We start from the raw sequence: 18,612 nt of genomic DNA, 5'->3' as shown, positions 1-18,612 counted from the left end.
ATCTTTTGGGGAGGCAGCATGGGGGTGGGGGGGTAGGAAATCAGAGAGTTCCAGGAACAGAGGGACCTGTGCCATCTCTTTCCCTGCTAGATCTGGACTGCTGCAGCCGATGCTCTGCTATGCTCTGTGCAGTAGAGATGATTTTATTCTTTTTTTTCTTTGGGGATTATTTAACCCTTGAAAAGCACAAGAGAGTAAAAATTCTGTAACATCTCTACTAAGGATGAAATAAATAAAGAAAAAAATGATTTTTTTTACTTGTCAGTTACTACTTCATTTCTCCACACCTTGCCTGAGTAAAGCTGCTGATCAAATGTGTGTGTGTGGGCATATATTCTTCATCTCTGAATAGCCCTGTTTATTTTTCTCTCCCTCTGTTCAAATGAAAATACCTTGAGATAACTTCCCTCAGACTATATGGTGGGTCCCCTTGCATCATGTTTCCTTGCATATTTCATGAAGGCCTTTTCAAAAAATGTTCCCTGCTCTTGCAGGGAAGTGGACATTTGGAAGTTTGGACATTCCCAGTGACAGAGATTTTTTTGAAGGTAACAAAAGCTGATCACATACAATCTTGCTTGATTCCCCCAAAGCACTGTAGCACTTTTACCTAAACCAGGGCCAGATCCAAAGATCAGTACTGTTAATTCAAAGGCTGCTGTTGGTTTTAATGGGTTCTGGGTCAGACTTTTTAATTCCTGCTATGGAACTCTGCTGGCTGTCCCAGTGCAGAAACACAAACTGGCTATGAAAATTTAAGGCTGGTTTGGAAATGGATGTCAGTTCAACAGCCGGACTAATTGAGTGTATGAGGCTGGGAGGATGATAGGTTTGGGGTTTTCTTGATGTTTCCAAGTTAGTCTAAGTTCCTATAATGAAAAGCTGTAGAGTGGTGTTTCGTAACTATTTTTATACCCGCATCAGACTTGATGTTAGTGGCTCTGAATTATTTAATGTTTTTTCTTCCTCAGCTGTCCTCTCCAGTGAATTCCCATTGCAGGTCTGCAGGAGTTGTTGTGTAAGGAACAATGCAGCAGCCTGGCATTGTCTGCTGGGGGTGCGTGGGGGGAATGTTGCCTCGTTTTGTTTAATTTCTTTAGTCCTGTTTTATCTTTTCTCTTCCTGGTGAGAAGGACATCAGGCCAAAGTATTAAAGCATGCTGTCCAGTGTGGGCTGAAAATGAAGTCCATGCCAGTTAAAGACACAAACAGGGAGTTTTCTGCATAAACCACTGAGTGCTGATATCTGTCATATAGGAGGAGCCAACTATTTAACATTCAGTCCATTCAAAAAACATTATTATGTCCCAAAGGTAATTTAAAACCACATCTGTTAGAACCATATGTGGGGAAAACATACTTTTTTTTTTTTTTTTTTTTTTTCTTTAAGTCCCAAGTTATCATGTTTATAGGGTTATCTGCATTGTGGGCCTCTTTCAACATTTCAGACTGACAGCCATGAAATGCCTGGAACAAAAGAACTAATTGAATTGAACTCTTATCTTTTTCCCTTCATAATTAATGTGTGGGCTTTTATTGGATATCTGCAAGTAGACATCCAGCTTTGAAAGGAAAACTTCTATAGATTGGGATCATGCCTCATGCCTCCATTGTCTATAACGTGATATTTGTTTTTCTGTCTAAGATATTGGATGTATCACACGTTTCTCATTGCTCTTACTCCAGCTTTCCATTAACAATGCATGTGACCTTTAAAAATAGCTCTTTTGGGCAGTCAGGGCATCTAATTTTTACTTTGTGGAATTTCCATTGGAGTTTTCCAACATTAAAAATAGAAGACAAAGTTTGTTTTCAAAGCATCCCATCATTATTACCTGAGCAGGACTAACTGACATAACCTTGAGATCCTTAAACCTTTCCTTAAACAATGCTAATAGCGTATCTGATGCAGGTAGTGGAATCTGTCTCCACAGAACCTTCAGGTCAAAATATCTCCTGTAAGTCCCTCATTATATGGTGGGGTAAGTGTTCTTTGTCATCTATACATGAAATACAACATATTTTGCCATGCCCCTGCATACTTAAGTCCCAATTCATTGAAGATGAACAAAAGCAAACAATTGTGGATTTCAAACAGGGACATTAGAAGAGCTACTTATGCCTTCACTCATGATACCTGCTGCCTCTGTCTGAGACAGGCCTTTAGTAAAAACTGGAAAAAGTTGAATTCTCTAGTGGCTGTTAAGCAATGTCTTTTTCTCTGTGCTTGTTAGACAGAGTGCACTGTGTAGTAGTTGACTCTATGGGATCCAGACAGGATGGATTGATGGATCAAGGCCAGTCATATGAGGTTCAATAAGGCTCAGTGCTGGGTTCTGCACTTGGTCACAACAATCCCATGCAATGCTACAGGCCCGGGGAAACATGGTCAGAGAGCTGCCCAGTGGAAAAGACCTGGAGGTGATCAGCTGCCAGCTGAATACAAGCCAGTAGTGTGCCCAGGTAGCCAAGAAGGCCAACAGCATCCTGGCTTGTATCACCATCAGGTGGCCAGGAGCACTAGGGCAGGGATTATGATCCCTGTGACTGGCAGTGGTGAGACTGCACCTTGAGTCCTGTGTTCAGTTTTGAGCCTTTCAGTACAAAAAGGTCAATGAGGGGCTGGTGTGAGTCCAGAGAAGGTCAGCAAAGCTGGTGAAGGGTCTGGAGCACAAATCTGACAGTGAGCACCTGAAGGGATTGGGGTTGCTTAGCCTGGAGAAAAGGAGGCCGAGTAGAGACCTTCTCACTCTACAGCTACCTGAGAGGATGTTGTAGCAAGGTGGATGTCAATCTCTTCTCTAAAGTAACATGTTGTAGGATGAGAGGAAATGGCCTCAAGTTGTGCCAGGGGAGGTTTAGATTGGAGATTAGAAGACGTTATTGACTGAAAAGGTTGTCAGGTGCTGGAAAAGCCTGCCCAGGGAAGTGATGAGGTCACCATCACTGAAGGCATTTAGAAGACGTGTAGAAGTGGTGCTCAGGGCCTTGGTTTAGTGGTGGACTTGGCAGCGCTGAGTTAACAGTTGAATTTTGTGATCTAAAGGTCTTTTCCAATGTAACTGATTCTATGTTTCTATTTCCATTATGTTGCTCCTCTTCTCAGAAGTCCAGTTTTGGATGATGAAGAGAGGGAGACTTGTGCTTCAGCTATAATGATCAGGGTATAACACCTAATGCTAGCATTCAAGATGTGATTCCTTGTTGTGCCTGTTTAGTGATTAATTTAGAACATTCAGACCTCAGTCTAACACTCTAAACTATCCCCCTGTAATAAACAATAAATAACTTCTCTGCTGATGCTTTTGTATAAGTACCAAATGTTTAGTCTTGTGCAGAGTCCCACAGAAATCTTGGCCCTTCCTTGCAGTAATGGATTTCCCCGTTAAGTGCATCCACATCTGTTTGCAGTATCAGGCTTTCTACTGTTTGTCCTTCACAAACAGGCTGAGTCTCTGAAAGAGAAATAATCAGAAAGCAAATACATAAGTGTGCAAGTTGTATTCATCAGCTACACATTTTCCCAGTGGCATTTGCAGCATGGCATATTGTGCATCTCCCTCCAGCTGTCTTTTAGGCACCAAGTGATCCCCATGTACACAGCACCTGACAACTGAAGAGTTAAAATATACAAGTAGCATGCCTACTTTGATGGGATGCATTGTATTGTAATTTTAGCTCTAATTAAAGTTTAGTTGTAGGCATGAAATATCTCAGTCTTTCAGGAACATGTGTAAATCTCTAAAATTAAGCTGGTTTTTGTTGTCTGAATGTTTTGGCACAGTTGTGCCATTGCATATGAAGCTTTATGAGGAGTAATATAATAAAGATGGCTTTGCATGTCAATGAGCATCATTTTTTTATTCATTTTGGGTTAATCAAGTGCTGAAGTTAAATCAGAATAGGTTAATTTGTTCTTGGTTTAAAAGGAAGTTCCCCTGTGTCCTGAAAAACTTATGCCTTCCTGTAGTGAGTTTGATGTTGAAGAGGTTTTGTGTGGTTGATTGTTTCCAGATAAGTAGGAACAGTAGCTATGCTGAAAAAAATCTTTAATTTGAAAGATGTGTATGGAGAATGTGGGGGAAAAGGAAGAAAAAGAAACAACACAGCATACTTCTTACTCCTGCTCTCTGTCCTTGTGTGATCCCTGAGCACTTCATGGATGGGAAAGATAATTGTTGATCATTTCATGAAGCTCTGCCAGTGATAAATACTAAATATAATTAAACCTCCAATTTTATGCTTTAAAACATATTTTACACCAAATGTGGCAATTAACCGCTTCACTGCCAGAGCAGGGGTAGGCAAGGTGTTTTGGGTCCTATTTTCTAGCCCCTCCTAGTGTGATGTGTGTTTTGATTTTCAAAAGAGTTTCTGATTTCGGTTAGATCATTTCACCTTTGAGATTTCATGGGAGTCATCCTTGAAGTTCAGGAAAATTGACACAAATGATGCTTTTGCTTGTTAGACTTCTTTGCATGGTGGAGCTGGATCAGCTCCAATAATTCCTATCTCACTAGGTAACTCACTGCACATATCTCTCATCTGGGACCAAAAACAAGGGAAGTTTAATGTCATTTAAGTCTGATTTTAACTCTGTGCCTCTGGTGTATATTTCATTCTAGTTTCTTTGAAGAAAACTTTTTAATATATCTATTGTTAAGCTGTTTCATTCCATGCACAGGTACAGTTCTTCTGTCTATAATATAGGCAAAAATTGTGGTCAACTTTGATGCAGCCATGATCCTACTCAGAAGCAGAGTAGACATTATCCTTTTCTTTAATAACTGAGAATACTCAAGTAAATGTCATTTTGAAATGACAGCCCTCAACCAGAGGGACCACCTTTAAGGCAAAAGAAGGGTGAATGACAAGTTGATATTGAAAGTTAACACCTGGTAGCCCACTCAGCACAGCAGTTGTTGGTCTCCAACTGTCCAGAGCCTGGTTCCATCGGGACATGCATCAGGATGCACTTTGCACTCTCCTTGAGCATGAGGACATGCTCCATTAGCTGACACTTGTTTTTACACCATATGTGCCAGACTGCTTGGGAGGGAGCTGAACAACCCCCAGCCTGAAAATTGTGTCCCACAGGGCAAGTTAGCTGATCCCTTTTTTTGTTTCTTGATCATTGCTGAGACTCTTCCCTACTGCTCCATTAAAGAACCATGTTCTCCAGCCTTCCTTCTCTAGTTCTTTATGATTTAACACAGGGTGGACCTTCAGTTTGAACCATAAATATAATGCAATTCTGCATGTCCTTACTAGACTACATACAGTTGTAGTTACACTAATTAGTCATTACAGAGACAGTTTGACCTTAATAAGTAGATTAAAGGAGGGGACATGGGGACTTCTGATCTGCTTGCAGCTCTGATTTGTGACCCAGGAGAAGTCAGTTTCATATTTGTCTCTTAATTTATCTGTCCAGAGGAAAAGTTTTCTAATAACTTCCTATTTCCTCTTTGCCAGATAATTTTCATGTCCTGGCAGCTCTGTCTTTCATCCTTCCTTCCTTGAATATGTTGCTGCAGTGGGCTGACAGCATTCATTTTTAGGCTACAGAAACTCAGTCCATCATTCTTTGTACAAAATTATTGAATGGGAATCACATTTGCAGTCAAGCTGGGAAGCAGAAAACTAGTTGACCTGTCTTTTGGAGCATTTGGTTTTATTAGCTTTCTACATGTGTTTACTTTGATCTTTTTAATGCTATCCTAGAAGATGATTCCAGGCCAGATTGTAAAAACGTCAGTTTCTTCAAAGTGCACAAAATCATTTCAGATTTGTAAGATCTTCTCAATTAAAAATCCATTGTTCTGGGTGAGGCAGAAAATTGTTACTTCTGCTTGGAAAAGGTAAGCCATTTAGCTGTCAGGTGCACTTAGAATCTAACCCTGTCTATAACATGCTGTGTTCAGTATAGATGCATTCCCAAATCTACATGTGTTGTGGTGGAGAATTGCAAATCAAATTTAGAAATTAGCTGAATTGTATGTTACACCAAAAGAGCTGAATCCTGGGACAAGAGATGTGTATCTCCTTTCTGCAGATCCAATATTCATTAAAGATTGATAATTTCAGAGCATACACTTCACCTGTGTTTCAATATATTGTGAGTTGGCCCTTTCTTAACTGGTCTCCTGTCCCTGTGGAAGGGGATAAAAAAGGGAATTAGAGTCACAGAATGGTTTGGGTTGCCCCCTGCAATAAGCAGGGACCTCTGCTCAGAGCCCTGTTCTACCTGACCTGGAATATTTCCATGGATATTTTCCATCTACCACCTCTCTGGACTACCTCAGTGTTTCACCACCCTCATCATTAACTATTTCTTCCTTAAATCTGGTCCAAATTTCTCCTCCTTTAGTTTAAAACCATTACCCCTTGTCCTATCACAACAGACCCTTGTAAAAAGTTTGTCCCCATCTTTCTTATAAGCTGTCTTTAAATATTGAAAGGCTGCAATAAGGTCTCCACAGAACCTTCTCCAGGCCCAACTTTCTCAGCATTTCCTTATAGAGGAGGTGGTCAACAAAAGCAAAGCAGAGTTGGGTGCAGAATCATCCCCATGCTACTGGCCTTGGCTACTGAATTCTCCACTTTCTCACTCCAGATATAGTCTTAAATGAGGAATGATGTTTCAAAACTCTTCCAGACCCAACATTAGTAAAACATTAGGTGTCTATGCTGTTAAATCAATTTTAATACAGCCTCCAAATATAGGATGTTGATAGCTGGTAATAGTAAATTAACTGTCCAGCTCACTTTCCAGCTTGTTTTATCAGCAATGACTCAGTGGTTTCTGCACAAGAGCACGGGTGGGGACAAAAAATGACAATTTAGTCAGAGTAGTTGGAGTGTAAATAGAGAAAAGATCTGCATTTCTAGATAAATGCAAGTCTCTTTTTTGCTTTAATTTATTCATATTAGTTTGACAAAAGGACCAGTGAAGGACAAAATCAAGACAATGTCATGTTAACTGTTTGGTCAAGTTCCAGTCATGCTCAGGCTGCTTTCTGTCTTTCTGAATGAAGGTGTTGTGAGGAATATGCAAGTGGAGGTAACCTGCTGGTCACCAGATCTTCTCTTGATGGGTCACCAGAGAACTAGTAGAAATGAAATGCTGCATCTGAACAGGTATCAAAAATCCCCTTTGCTCTCATCCTATTTAACTTAGGTGACTATAGTGAAGAAAGATTCCCTGTCAAACCTCATCATGCTTAGACTCAAAAAGTCCTGTGGATTAGGTTACTTTCTTCTTGATATCTCCTTAGCATGAAGTGTGCATTGGCCAAGGCCTAGGGATTTCTAACTAATAAATTATTGTGTTGGAGGGACTGCTCTCCCTGTAGCTCTGCTAATTAGGTTCTTAACAGCAATTCAGGTCAGTTTATATTCTCAACATTTATGTAGGACAGGCATGTGGGACTATATAAATTATAGTTTATTCTTATTTGCAAAATAAGGCAAAGTCACAGTTTGCAAGGAAGCCTCTTTCAAGTTCATTTCCCAAGTCTCTTTGGGGCAAAACTGCAATACCAGTGTCTGTCATTTCTTTTTATTAGCTCTGTATCTTGATGGTCCCAATTTGAAATAATTTAGGACTGATAAGTTAGCTTACACCTAGTTAAGAAGGTATGTGAATGACATGGATGTCCTTGCTTTATATTCTTCACACCCCAACTACTCCTTGAAAAATTTCCATATGATTATTAATAACTCCAAGGCATATTATTTCCCACTTGAGAAACAGTGACTGGAAGTCAGAGATAAAGACAGAGGCACTGCCAAATAATACTTTGCAGGAGGACATTGAGAACATTTCAACTGAAAAAAAAAAAAAAAGAGAGAAAAAAAAAGTCCATAAAAATGCTTTACTGTAAGGGCTGTAGTTTTTAGATTGCCACAGTATCCAGTATTGCCAAGGACTTACGTTGACAGGATAAATGCTTTAATAGTCAAACTATGTAAGAAGAAAACTAGGAGGTTAAGGATCCCTCTGTGAGATGAGTAAGTGTATAATGATTTCAGTATTCCTGTTACTTGTCTTTAGTTATCTGCAGGTGTCAGATGACTCTTAATAACCCAAACACATTAATTCAAAATGGTTTTTATCCTTCACAAATTATATTAGATACAGCAATATAGATTAACTAATCCCTATCTGTACAATAAGGGCTATTTCTGACTAAAATTCTACTTATAAAGGGAATTGTTCCAGCACAGTGTGTAAGTCTCTCTCCCTAAATTATTACTGATATTCTTGATATATTACATGTCTTTTCAACTAACTTTTTAAAGATCATAAGACACCATTTTCTGGACTTACATTGCTTCTCATGTTTATCAATGACCTGGGATTAAAAAACATACATGGTTATTCCAAATAGTTTGCAGGTGATGTAAAAGTTGGGGAAGTTAGTAATGAAAGTGTAGGAGGTACTGACAGAGATCTGTGTTTTGGTAAGCCACATACAGACAAGCAATCTTTTCTTTAATGTAGTGAAATGTAAACTCACATATCAAAGAAAAGAAAAAGCAAGGCATATTTGTGATTGGAGTACTGTATCCTGGCACTCCAAGACTGCAAAATGCTTCTCTGGTATGATGGATAATGAGGTAAAAAAAGGAGCTTTCAGTCTAGTGTGAACATTTACTTGTGTAGATGAACAGTGGAGTCCCATGTAGGCATAGTGGAAACACCTCAAAACTTGCCATGGGTTAACTGCTGCTGAAATACTTGTTTTGTTTGGTACTATTGACAGAGAAAGCATTTGGATAAACCAGAGAAAATGTAGAAAACATATATGAGAATTATTAAATGCTTGGTAATAGATGGTGAACAACAGGAAAAACTCCAACCGTTTAGCTCCTTAAAGTGCAAGGTAAGGACTGACACAATCATTTTGGCTGCTTGCATAGGCAACAAATTCACTGGCAGAGGGCTCTAGAATACATGTGACAAAGATACACCAGGAAGAAATGTCAGGCAGCTGAAGCAAGGCAAAGAGACCTGAAGCAAGCTAGATATTATTTTCCGTGTAGAGAACTACTCCAGGAGGAGTATAATGATTCTTTAGACAGAGAATATATTTTGCTTTGTTCTGGCTTTAGTATATACTCCTGTTGAAGTTGGAATTAGATCAGCTACAGCCTCCACTCTTGCATAAGGATCTGCCTCATGCTGGATAGCAGTGATTGTCTTTGCCCCTTTCATGTTTAAAAATTGTGACAATCCAAAACAATTCCAGTGTTTTTTTGCTTAGCTTTTTTTCGTTGTTGTTGTTGTTTGTTTAGGGCTTTTTTTTTTTTTTATCGGGAGCTTGATTAGAGGTACTCACACATCCTAAATCTGAATGTAATGAAACTGAACGTGTAAGAAAGCAGGTTTGCTTATAATCATCTGGATTGTTTGCTATTCTTCAACTTTTGTACTAATCTGCATCTGTACATAATGAATGCAAATCACTTATAACTTGGTAACAGTTTACATCCCTATGCACTCTATATGTGGCAAGAGATAGAAAATGAGAAGCAGCAGAGATTCAAATGCCTGCAACTGGATTTAGATTGTGGAATTTAGGAATAGACACAATACTTTGAAAATTGTCTGCTCTGGAAAAAAATGGTTCTTTTCTGGGCCTGAGGGGTTTGAAGTGGAGAAGGCATGGATATAAAACGTAGCATTTATTTAACCTGAAATTTATTATCTGCTGCTAATCCAGGGAAATATCAGTACAAGTAATCGAGCCTCATTATGCACCAGATTTGTTTTTTGCATCAAGTCCCCTCTTCGTTTTCTGAGCTGGCCCAGTATTGCAACATGGCCTTCACATCATCCAGAGGTATGTTTGGCTTTAAAATAAATGAGACACAAATCCACTGATCTTTTTACCAAGCAAAGGAAAAAATTAGGGAAAAAAGAAAACTGTGTTCTCTCTTTTCTTTGCTATTACTGAAATGGAAGCTGAGCCTGTGATCTGCTCCTTGCATCAGTCCATATCACTTGTGTTCAAATTCATGATTACATCAAAGTTACAACAAGGATCACTGAAACATTTGGGAGTGGCTGTGAGCAAATATACAAACAGGTCAGGAGGCAGAGGTGGGTCCTAGTGGCTTAAAACTACTGTGCCCCTATAGGAGATGCTCATTTATTTAATCCCCTTCTAAAATAAGAAAACATCAAATCAATATTATTTGATTCACCAAAGGTTTCACTAGCTCAGATTGTTTAAAACAGATGTAAACCTGATTGATGGGGCCTTTGGATGGAGGAAATCCTTGTTCTTTGTTGGTCTCACCTTTTGCAGCAAGTTATACCAGTGCAAAATAAATCCTAAAAGAGAATATTTGGTCAAAGTCACTTCCTACAGCTCTGAACTATATGAAGTCAGCTCCTGTTGTGTACATAAGGTTTAGCAGCTTTATGAAGAGCAGAGGATAGCTGGTGGATTGTGTCATCCATTTATCCCTTGATGATTTTGGCCCATGGATTTTTATACTTTAATGTCAAACAAGAAGAAGAGCAAATCCTAGTGGGCTAGAACATCAAGACAGAATTATTCCTGACCAGTCTGTAATCCCAGCTGTTCACATCTCAGTCCTCATAATTAGGACAGAGATCAGCAATGTTTTGACTTCTGTCAGAAGCAAGGAGGGAGTGGGACGGGGGCTTTGGCTTTGTGGGATGGAGGGGATTTTGGGGAACTGAGGTGGCAGGGTCAAACTCTGTTCTGAGACCATGGTATTTCACTTCCAGAAATGTGTTTGGCTCTGCAAAATTTAGCAGACCATAGGTTTGTGAGCATGACTGCAGGTAATGGTAACTTACAAGTGCAGCAGTTCTTTTTCTTCTTTTAGTGTTTGGTTTGGCAAGCGATAGCTTTCATTGCAGCTTGAAACCCCTGACAATTGATTATTGAACCAATAATCTTGGCATCTTAAAATACCTACTCCTTGCACAAAGCTTTCCTTATCTCACTCCAGGCTTTGCTGACACAGGGCCAACTTTATGTATTTACACACATTCTTTGAGTTTTTCTTCGCTGCGTTCCTGCTTTAAGAGATAATTCCCAAAGCACTTAAGGAAGTGGAGAATTAATGAAGAATGATACAAAAATTTCCTTTCTTACTAAGTGACTCACGCAAATTGAGACCCAAAATGCCTAATCTATTGATTTTAGAAACACCCTATTTTTTATAACAGAGTGCCACTGGCAATTTAGAAATAGGATGGTTAATTTGAAAAGCAATTGTTTCTCTCTGGCACCTTCAGCCATATTGTCAATGCTTTTATCTTTGTCATTTTCCTTTGTCCCAGGAATTGATTCTTCCACATGAAATTTAGCCTCTCCTCCCTGAGTAAAATTTCCCATGAGTAAAACTAATAGTAAAGGTTATTACCTGACATATTACCCAAGGCTGTGGTAGTTATTTTGACTGTCTGTTTTTATTTAATACTATATATCTTTTTATCTTTACCCATGGGATAGGTTTTCATTCCCATTAGTCCAGTTATGTACTGGTGTGACTCCACTGACATCACTGGAATTACACGCTCGCTATCAGTGATATCATCAAGTGGCAAATTCCTTTACCCTGGAAATTTAATTTTGATCCATACAGACCCATCCATGTTCAACAATGCAATATAGTGTCTCATGCAGTTATTTATGAGTCTGCTATAGCAAATGAGAAACAGACATTATAGTCACAGGTGCTCTTTTCTTTTCTTGAAGATGATTGAATAGAGAGTTTCAAAGAGCACATGTAATCAAGTAACTGACCATCACTGTCTCTGCAGTTTCTGTCCCCTGTTTGTGGGCAGGTTTGTAACACATAGAAATGTGACACACTTTCTTTGCTGGTTCTGCCTTATGAAGACAGAGGACCAGTTCTTGGAAGTGGTGATCACATTTGGTTAAAGGGAGTCCTTAGGTTAGCTTGGTATTTGTATTACAATGACCATAAATGCTTAGGTTACACAGAAATGTTTTATAATGTGTGGTAGGTCTGTAGGGCCTTCTTACACAGGAAAAATAATTCTATCCATCAAGCCATTGTGGGTTAACCCCAGTAGGCAGCTCACTCTCACACAGCTGTTCGCTCACTTTGTCCCTCCCTGCTGTGATGGGGGAGAGAAAACGAAGGATAAAACTGCAAAAAACTCATGGGTGGAGATAAAGACAGTTTTATAAGGAAAGCAAGAGCTGTGCACATACGCAAATCAAAATAAGGAATTCATTCACTATTTCCCTTTGGGAGGCAGATGTACAACTACGTCCAACAAAGCAGGGCTTTATCACATGTACCAGTTACTTGGGACTACCAAATACCATAACTCTGAATATTCTCCATACCTCCTTCTTCCCCCAGCTTTTATTTCTAAGCATGACATCGTATGGTCTGGAATGTTCCTTTGGTCAGTTGGGGTCAGCTGTAGTGTGGTGGTTGTGCTTGTTGGGACATCTGTCAAGTTCCATTTGATATTAGTTTGAGGTGTAAAGCAGCACAGTCCCACAGCATCTATTGTTAGATCAACCATTTGAAGTTATGAAACCATTTTATTACCCTAGAAAATGGGAACTGGATTCTGCTGTCATGACATCTTAAGCCCAGAGGCGACACTGAATTTAGCACCGTTTCACCCCGTTTGTGGGGACCAGAATATATCCCAAAATGTTTTTCATATTCAGTTCATTTCCAGAATCTCTCAAATACATGTTGGAACAACAAAGAAAAGTGCTGGGTCTCGTATTCTTCTTAAGGAGGGTTTGCACATCAGAGAGTTGCAAGCAGCAGCCATTGATCCAGAAGCTTGTGCAATATATATGTGTTTGTGTCACATCAGCAGTGGAAGGTCACATTTAATTTTCTCCCAGAAGAGCACCCTCTGAGCTGACACACAGAGATAAAGATACTACTCATTATAGTGGCTGTGATTTTTCTACCCAAATAGGTTGTGTGGGCAGCAGATCAGACTCCAGTCCCTCGAGTGCAGAACAATCTTTACAGCAGCTCTTCAGCTTGCTGAGCCAGCAGTGCAGTTCCTGTTTCCTTCTTAATTTCAGATAAGAGTTAAACATAAATACAAATAATACAAAAAAGTCTGATTATTTCACAAGACTGTTTAAGTGCTACATATAATCTTTGTGAGGGAAAAAACAAACCACAACAAAACAACTCCAAACCAAGTCTTTAATTCCCTGGTACTGAAGTATCCAGAATTTATTGCTCTTTAAAGCTGAGATAAATATGTGAAATGTTCACCAGGGCATTTTGAAAATATATGGGATGATGGTGACTTTCAGTTTCATTCAGCATTTCTATCTCAGGGACAGATCCTGGAGTGGCAGACTTTTGTCTAGATTCTCCTCTAAAAGAAATTATGTTTCATACCTGCTGAGGATCTTTTCTCATTGGAAACCATCTTTGATTTTCCTAATACAGTTGTGCAGCTGTCTCATGGATTGCCATCAGGATTTCCCCAGTGCTTTCTCACTCAGGCTACTTCAACTTTATCAGCAGCCTTGACAATAAATAACAGTCTGTCAGATTCCCAGCAGGACTTCTGGTAGGGTGTTGAAGGGAAGATATAGTTGGGAAGAAGAGAAGAGGGGGTAATTAATTCAGAATTATTGGGGAAAAGAGGGTGAGCAGATGTAAAAAAATAGGCAACAGGACCAAAGAGGCTAGGAGAGAATATTCCATAAGGTTATTAAATCTCCAAGATGGGAAGATTATTTCCTTAATTAGCAGCAGAAACTGGGGGAGCAGAGGTAAGAAGAGTGAAAGCAGAGGAGGAGTCAGAGACAGGTTCTGGGAGGAAGTGAGGAACATGCTCAGCACACAGAGGTGACAGAAAGGCAGCTTGAGGGAATGATAGGGATGCACATCCAGTGGAGGGAGACTGAAGACTGAACTTCTCAGAAATCTGGTGGCCAGAGGAGCCTCAAAATTTTCATTTTTCAGATTGCAAGTGCTGGGACATGGCACTTTTTCTGGCTTTTACTGAGAGCCTTTACATGCTGTGTCACCAGGCACAATGTTAGCTCTTGAAGGCCAAGTGGCTAAATGCTTGAAAAAAAGCAGTAATTTCATGAAATGAGCTGCCTGAGGAATTCATTGTCTTTGTAATGTGGAATTTGTACATAAAAGACAAGGCAGAGTAGTCACACCCTGCATGCACAGACCAGAGCTGCTGAAGTGCACAGACAATGAGAAATGGACTGAGAGGTACTGTGAGGTACTGTGTCTCTATTGCAAGGAAAACCAGAAGATTACCTTTTTTTTTTTTTCCTTTTTTCTTTTCTTTTTCTTCTTTCTTTTTTTTTTTTTTAATTTTTTTTTTTTATTTTTTTATTTTTGTGCTTCTAGTCTGTATGAGAAAGGAAAAGAACCATTTTTAGGTGTTTTAGGAGACACTGATGTTTCGGTTTCTCTTGTCCCATTCTTTGGTCCCCCTTTCACAAAATTTTTATGTGCTCCTCAGGTCTGGAGACCTCAACAAAAATGAAGGAAGTTTGGGGCTCACCTTGGAGATGATCTCTGCTGCCCTTTCTTATTCTAGAAGGCAAAGCAATATTTCAGTGGGGATGATGTCAGGTTGGGTGCAGTGATGGGGATGTGGTGGTACTCTGGCAACAACCTCCTCCTCCATCCCTTGTTCATTACAGCCTTCAGCACCAGAGTTGTCCCCACCCATTGCTGCAGCTTTGTTAGTTAAGTTCTTAAATAATGAATTGTTTAGGGACCAGTCACCACGCTTTTGCATGTGGAAAGCAGAACTGTGTTTTTTTACATATTTGCTCTTTTTCACTGCAGAGGCTTAGGAAGGAGAATGAACAAGTAAAGAGAATGTTTTTTCTGTTTCTTTGCTACATGTGGGGATGTTTCCGTAAAGCTTCACAAAGTGTTTTGGATTGCGAGCAGTATGAGAGCAGGTTGCAGTGCAATGTATATGTTTCCTTATGTCTCTTCTTGCTTCTGTTCCGTTTCAAATTCAAATGCAATTTTTTTCATTTTATTTTTAAATGTTTTTTCAAGGCACAATTTTGAGTTATATATATATGCCATGCTTACAGTAGCAATCATCTGGTTTGCATTTGCACGTTTAACATGGAGAGTTCTGTGTTTGCTTTCCTTTTCTATTTGTACATATGAAGAATAAGTTTGAAATAGTAAATGCAATAGATTTGCACTTATGAGCCTTCAGGAAACAAAAACATTATTGTGTAGAAAATTCTTTAAGATATTCTTTGTAGGCTGATGGTCCCTTAGTATGGATTGACAGTCATGTTCACTGTATGCGTGGTTAAAGTATAAGAAATGAAGCCTGGAAAAGAAGAAGCAAAACAAAGGAAGAAAGAAAATTTTTTTTGTCCAGAACTGTCCAGAGCAATAGGGAGAGAGGTTTTTTTCAAACTAGAATGTTTATCAAGCTTTCTGAATGAGATGGCATCTCTTTAAAAATGAGAAGTGGGGAGGAGAACATTAGTTCAAGCAGTAAAGAAAATGGAAAGGGGGAAGGACCAAACTAAAGGCACCTTTTTTTTTTTTTTTTTTTTTTTTTTTTTTTCTGGGGTTCACAGAAAACAAATATGCTTATCTAAAAGACAGTGAGAATATTACTAGGCAGTCAGAAAAGCCAGCACAAAAATATCTGTAATTCTTCATGGTTCTTTATTTTCTAAGATGGAGCAAATGTGTGTTGCCTCCACATTACAAAATAGCAATTGAAAAATATTTCTGATTTAATAATTTCTGATAGTAATGCCTCACCTCTCTGAATATGAAACATTTAGGAAAAAGAACAAGTACAGCAAGTGTATGTAGGGGGACAAGGTGCTCTTTCATTGTGATTAATATCCTGCTGTTTCTTACATATGGTCCACATTGAGTGAATAGGCAAAGGTAGTAAAAAATCAGTATGAAATCAATATGCAAACGTAGACTTAATTAGATGTTTCAAAGGTCCAACTTGCCTGTCCAGGCACCACTTTTTTTCTGACAGAACTTTCCTATGAAGTCAAGGAATACTACTACCAGTGTCATGTGTTTATGCATCAGTGATATCCTAGAAGAGCTTTGTGGTTTTTAACCAGAAAGCAAACAGGACAACTGAAAATAATAATAAAAAGGTAGGTCTACCAACTGGCTTACTTGTTAACAGTAAGAATGTCTTATTTCTGTAAATAAAGGAAGGAGGGTAATCCTTACCAGTGCATGCTGCCCACCTGAAGTCCTTGCCTGTCCTCCTAATTCCACATCTTCAGTCATTTCCCATGGGGAGTGATGGTGAAAGAGAAAGTGAAGGGACTGGGTTAGAGGGACAATACTGAGCAGTGTCACCAGACTTCTATAGAGAAAGCTGTGTCATCTACTTGTCTGTAGGGAACATACGGGATTTAACTGTGATTGTTCTGCAAGCACTTAATGTTTATCATGAATCCTAATGCTTCCCTTCGTTACTGAGCATCTACTAACATTTCTCTCAATTGCTTACTATGTTTAAGGATTTTACTGCAATTCTTTTTTCTCACCTTTCTTTCCAAGCTCTGTATCCACACTTGTGTGGGAAGAACACTATAAACTTATTTCTCTTTTTTTTCACTGATTGTATATTTAAAAAATCAGGCATGAGGAAAGAACTTGAAAATAAGAGGAAAATGAAAATACTCCTTCAGTTGAAGCCATGGTGGAAATCAAACAACACATACTGTTCTTAAGTTCATTCATACATCTCTTTGTTCTCTCTGGTATCTTATCTTCTCATTCATAGAAAGAAGCACCATTCCCCAGTGTTCCAAATACTTTTCAAACAGCACTAAGACAATAAGTATTGCTTTACCTCAGTTTGGTAGCCTGTCTTTTATAAGGCTTCTTGTCTGACTAGTTTTGATAAAACAAGCAAACAAAAACCAAACCAAAATACCCTTTTTTAAGGATAAGGATGGTTTCTTCGAATGTTGTACCATTCACTTATCTTGTGTTTCTGCACAACAGAGGATAGAAATAAAATGCACACAGTTATGCACTCCTCTCTTTAAAAAGGGATAATTAAAATAAATAAAAAGTTACTAGCTCAACTATTGACTTCAAACTTTGAGCAACCCACTAGTGTGACTCTATGCTTTCTGCAGAGTGTCTGCAGGTGATGTAAAATAAACTGTTTGCTAAAGGAATTTGAGGTCACCACAGAAAAAGCACCCCATGAATGTGTCATATTGTGAGGCAGAAGAATATTCATGAGTGGCTAAAATTAGTTGGGAAAAAGACTACCTGAGCAGTTAGGTCAGTGAGAAGCTAGCAGATCTTTGGCACCACTGACTTTGGTGCCTCTTTCATATTGAGTGATGGAAGTCGATAAAGGCACAATGAAACCTAAACCTCTCACCCCACGGCTTCTTTTGTTTGGTGAACAAAGACTTTCAGATGCAATTAAAGGCAGGGGCCTGGAAATCCTGTGTTTGTACTGTTTTCATGAGCGTGGAGTTTTGTGTCTTTAATATACCCTCCCGCCCTTAATAAAGTATTCTTTAAAAATATTGTAAAAGCGTCTTTTTTATTTTTGTTTTAAAGTGCTCACTATAAAGTGGACTCCCTGGTACATTATTGCTATTATTAATTCTCCTCTAATGACATGTATTACAAGGCAAATCCTGAGAGGAGATTGAAATACAATATAAAAGGTGCTAATTTGATAATGAACAGCAATCCACAGTATGTCTTCTGTGCATTTTTTGCATATAATTCCTCTTGATCCCTGAAAATATCGTGTGCCAAGTGAAGCAGCTGAGCTAACTTTAATTCCCCGTGTCCTTTTCTTGTGGGATTTTTCTTTTGGTCTTCTCAGAAATGTTAACTGTGGCTGGTTTTGATTCTGCAACAGCAAATGTTTCCTGATCTAACATGTGGATGAGAACAGCAGTTGTTGCTGCCTGTAATGCCCAGCCCATCACAAGAAATTCTGGGCCCTGGAGCTTTCAGTGGTGTTTGAGCAAATCATGTAGGTTGTGTACCCCAGGAGGCAACATTTCCACTTCATTCAACTTCAGACGTTAAAGATGAAGGTGGCTGTCAGATGGGATACTGAAATTTCAGTGTCTCCAGCACACCACCCCTCTGTGGTTCAGAAGTGCAGAATACTCTCCTGCTTTTTCTGTCACTATCTGGCTTATGGCAAACTGCCAGCACAGTCCACATTTGGGTAAAATTTGGTGTCTGTAGAGCAACTAAAACTCTGTAACAACCAGCTACTATAAAGTATAAGTGGAGGCAGTCCCAGGAAAAGCTCTTTTCCACTGCACCGAAGACTCTGTGTTCCTTCCCAAGTTGCCTGCATCCTTAGACATGACTGACATGGAGCCATCCCCAAAAATGCAGGAGATCACCTCTAGATCCTACCTTGTAGAGAGGTCTGGAATTTTTCATTAGAATTACAATTTGTCATTGCATATTAAGTTGACAAATATGACACTGATTCTTCAGCCAAGAGTATGTTTCAAAACCATTGTCAGGGCATTGTGGATCTTGGAAAGATCAAATCAACTGCATGCTCTCAGTCATCCAAATTTATGAAAAGTTTTTTTCCAAATTTATGGATGT

General features: G+C 39.1%; 1 protein-coding gene across 7 annotated transcripts in view; it reads left to right on the top strand.

Moving 5' to 3' along the window:
- Positions 1–18,612, top strand: part of TENM4 (teneurin transmembrane protein 4) — a 587,599-nt gene that overhangs the window by 10,412 nt on the left and 558,575 nt on the right. The window lies entirely within an intron of this gene.

The sequence above is a fragment of the Heliangelus exortis genome, chromosome 1 (genome assembly GCF_036169615.1).
Source record: "Heliangelus exortis chromosome 1, bHelExo1.hap1, whole genome shotgun sequence".
In the NCBI taxonomy this organism is placed as follows: Eukaryota; Metazoa; Chordata; class Aves; order Apodiformes; family Trochilidae; genus Heliangelus; species Heliangelus exortis.
This window is presented reverse-complemented; position numbering and strand designations above follow the sequence as displayed.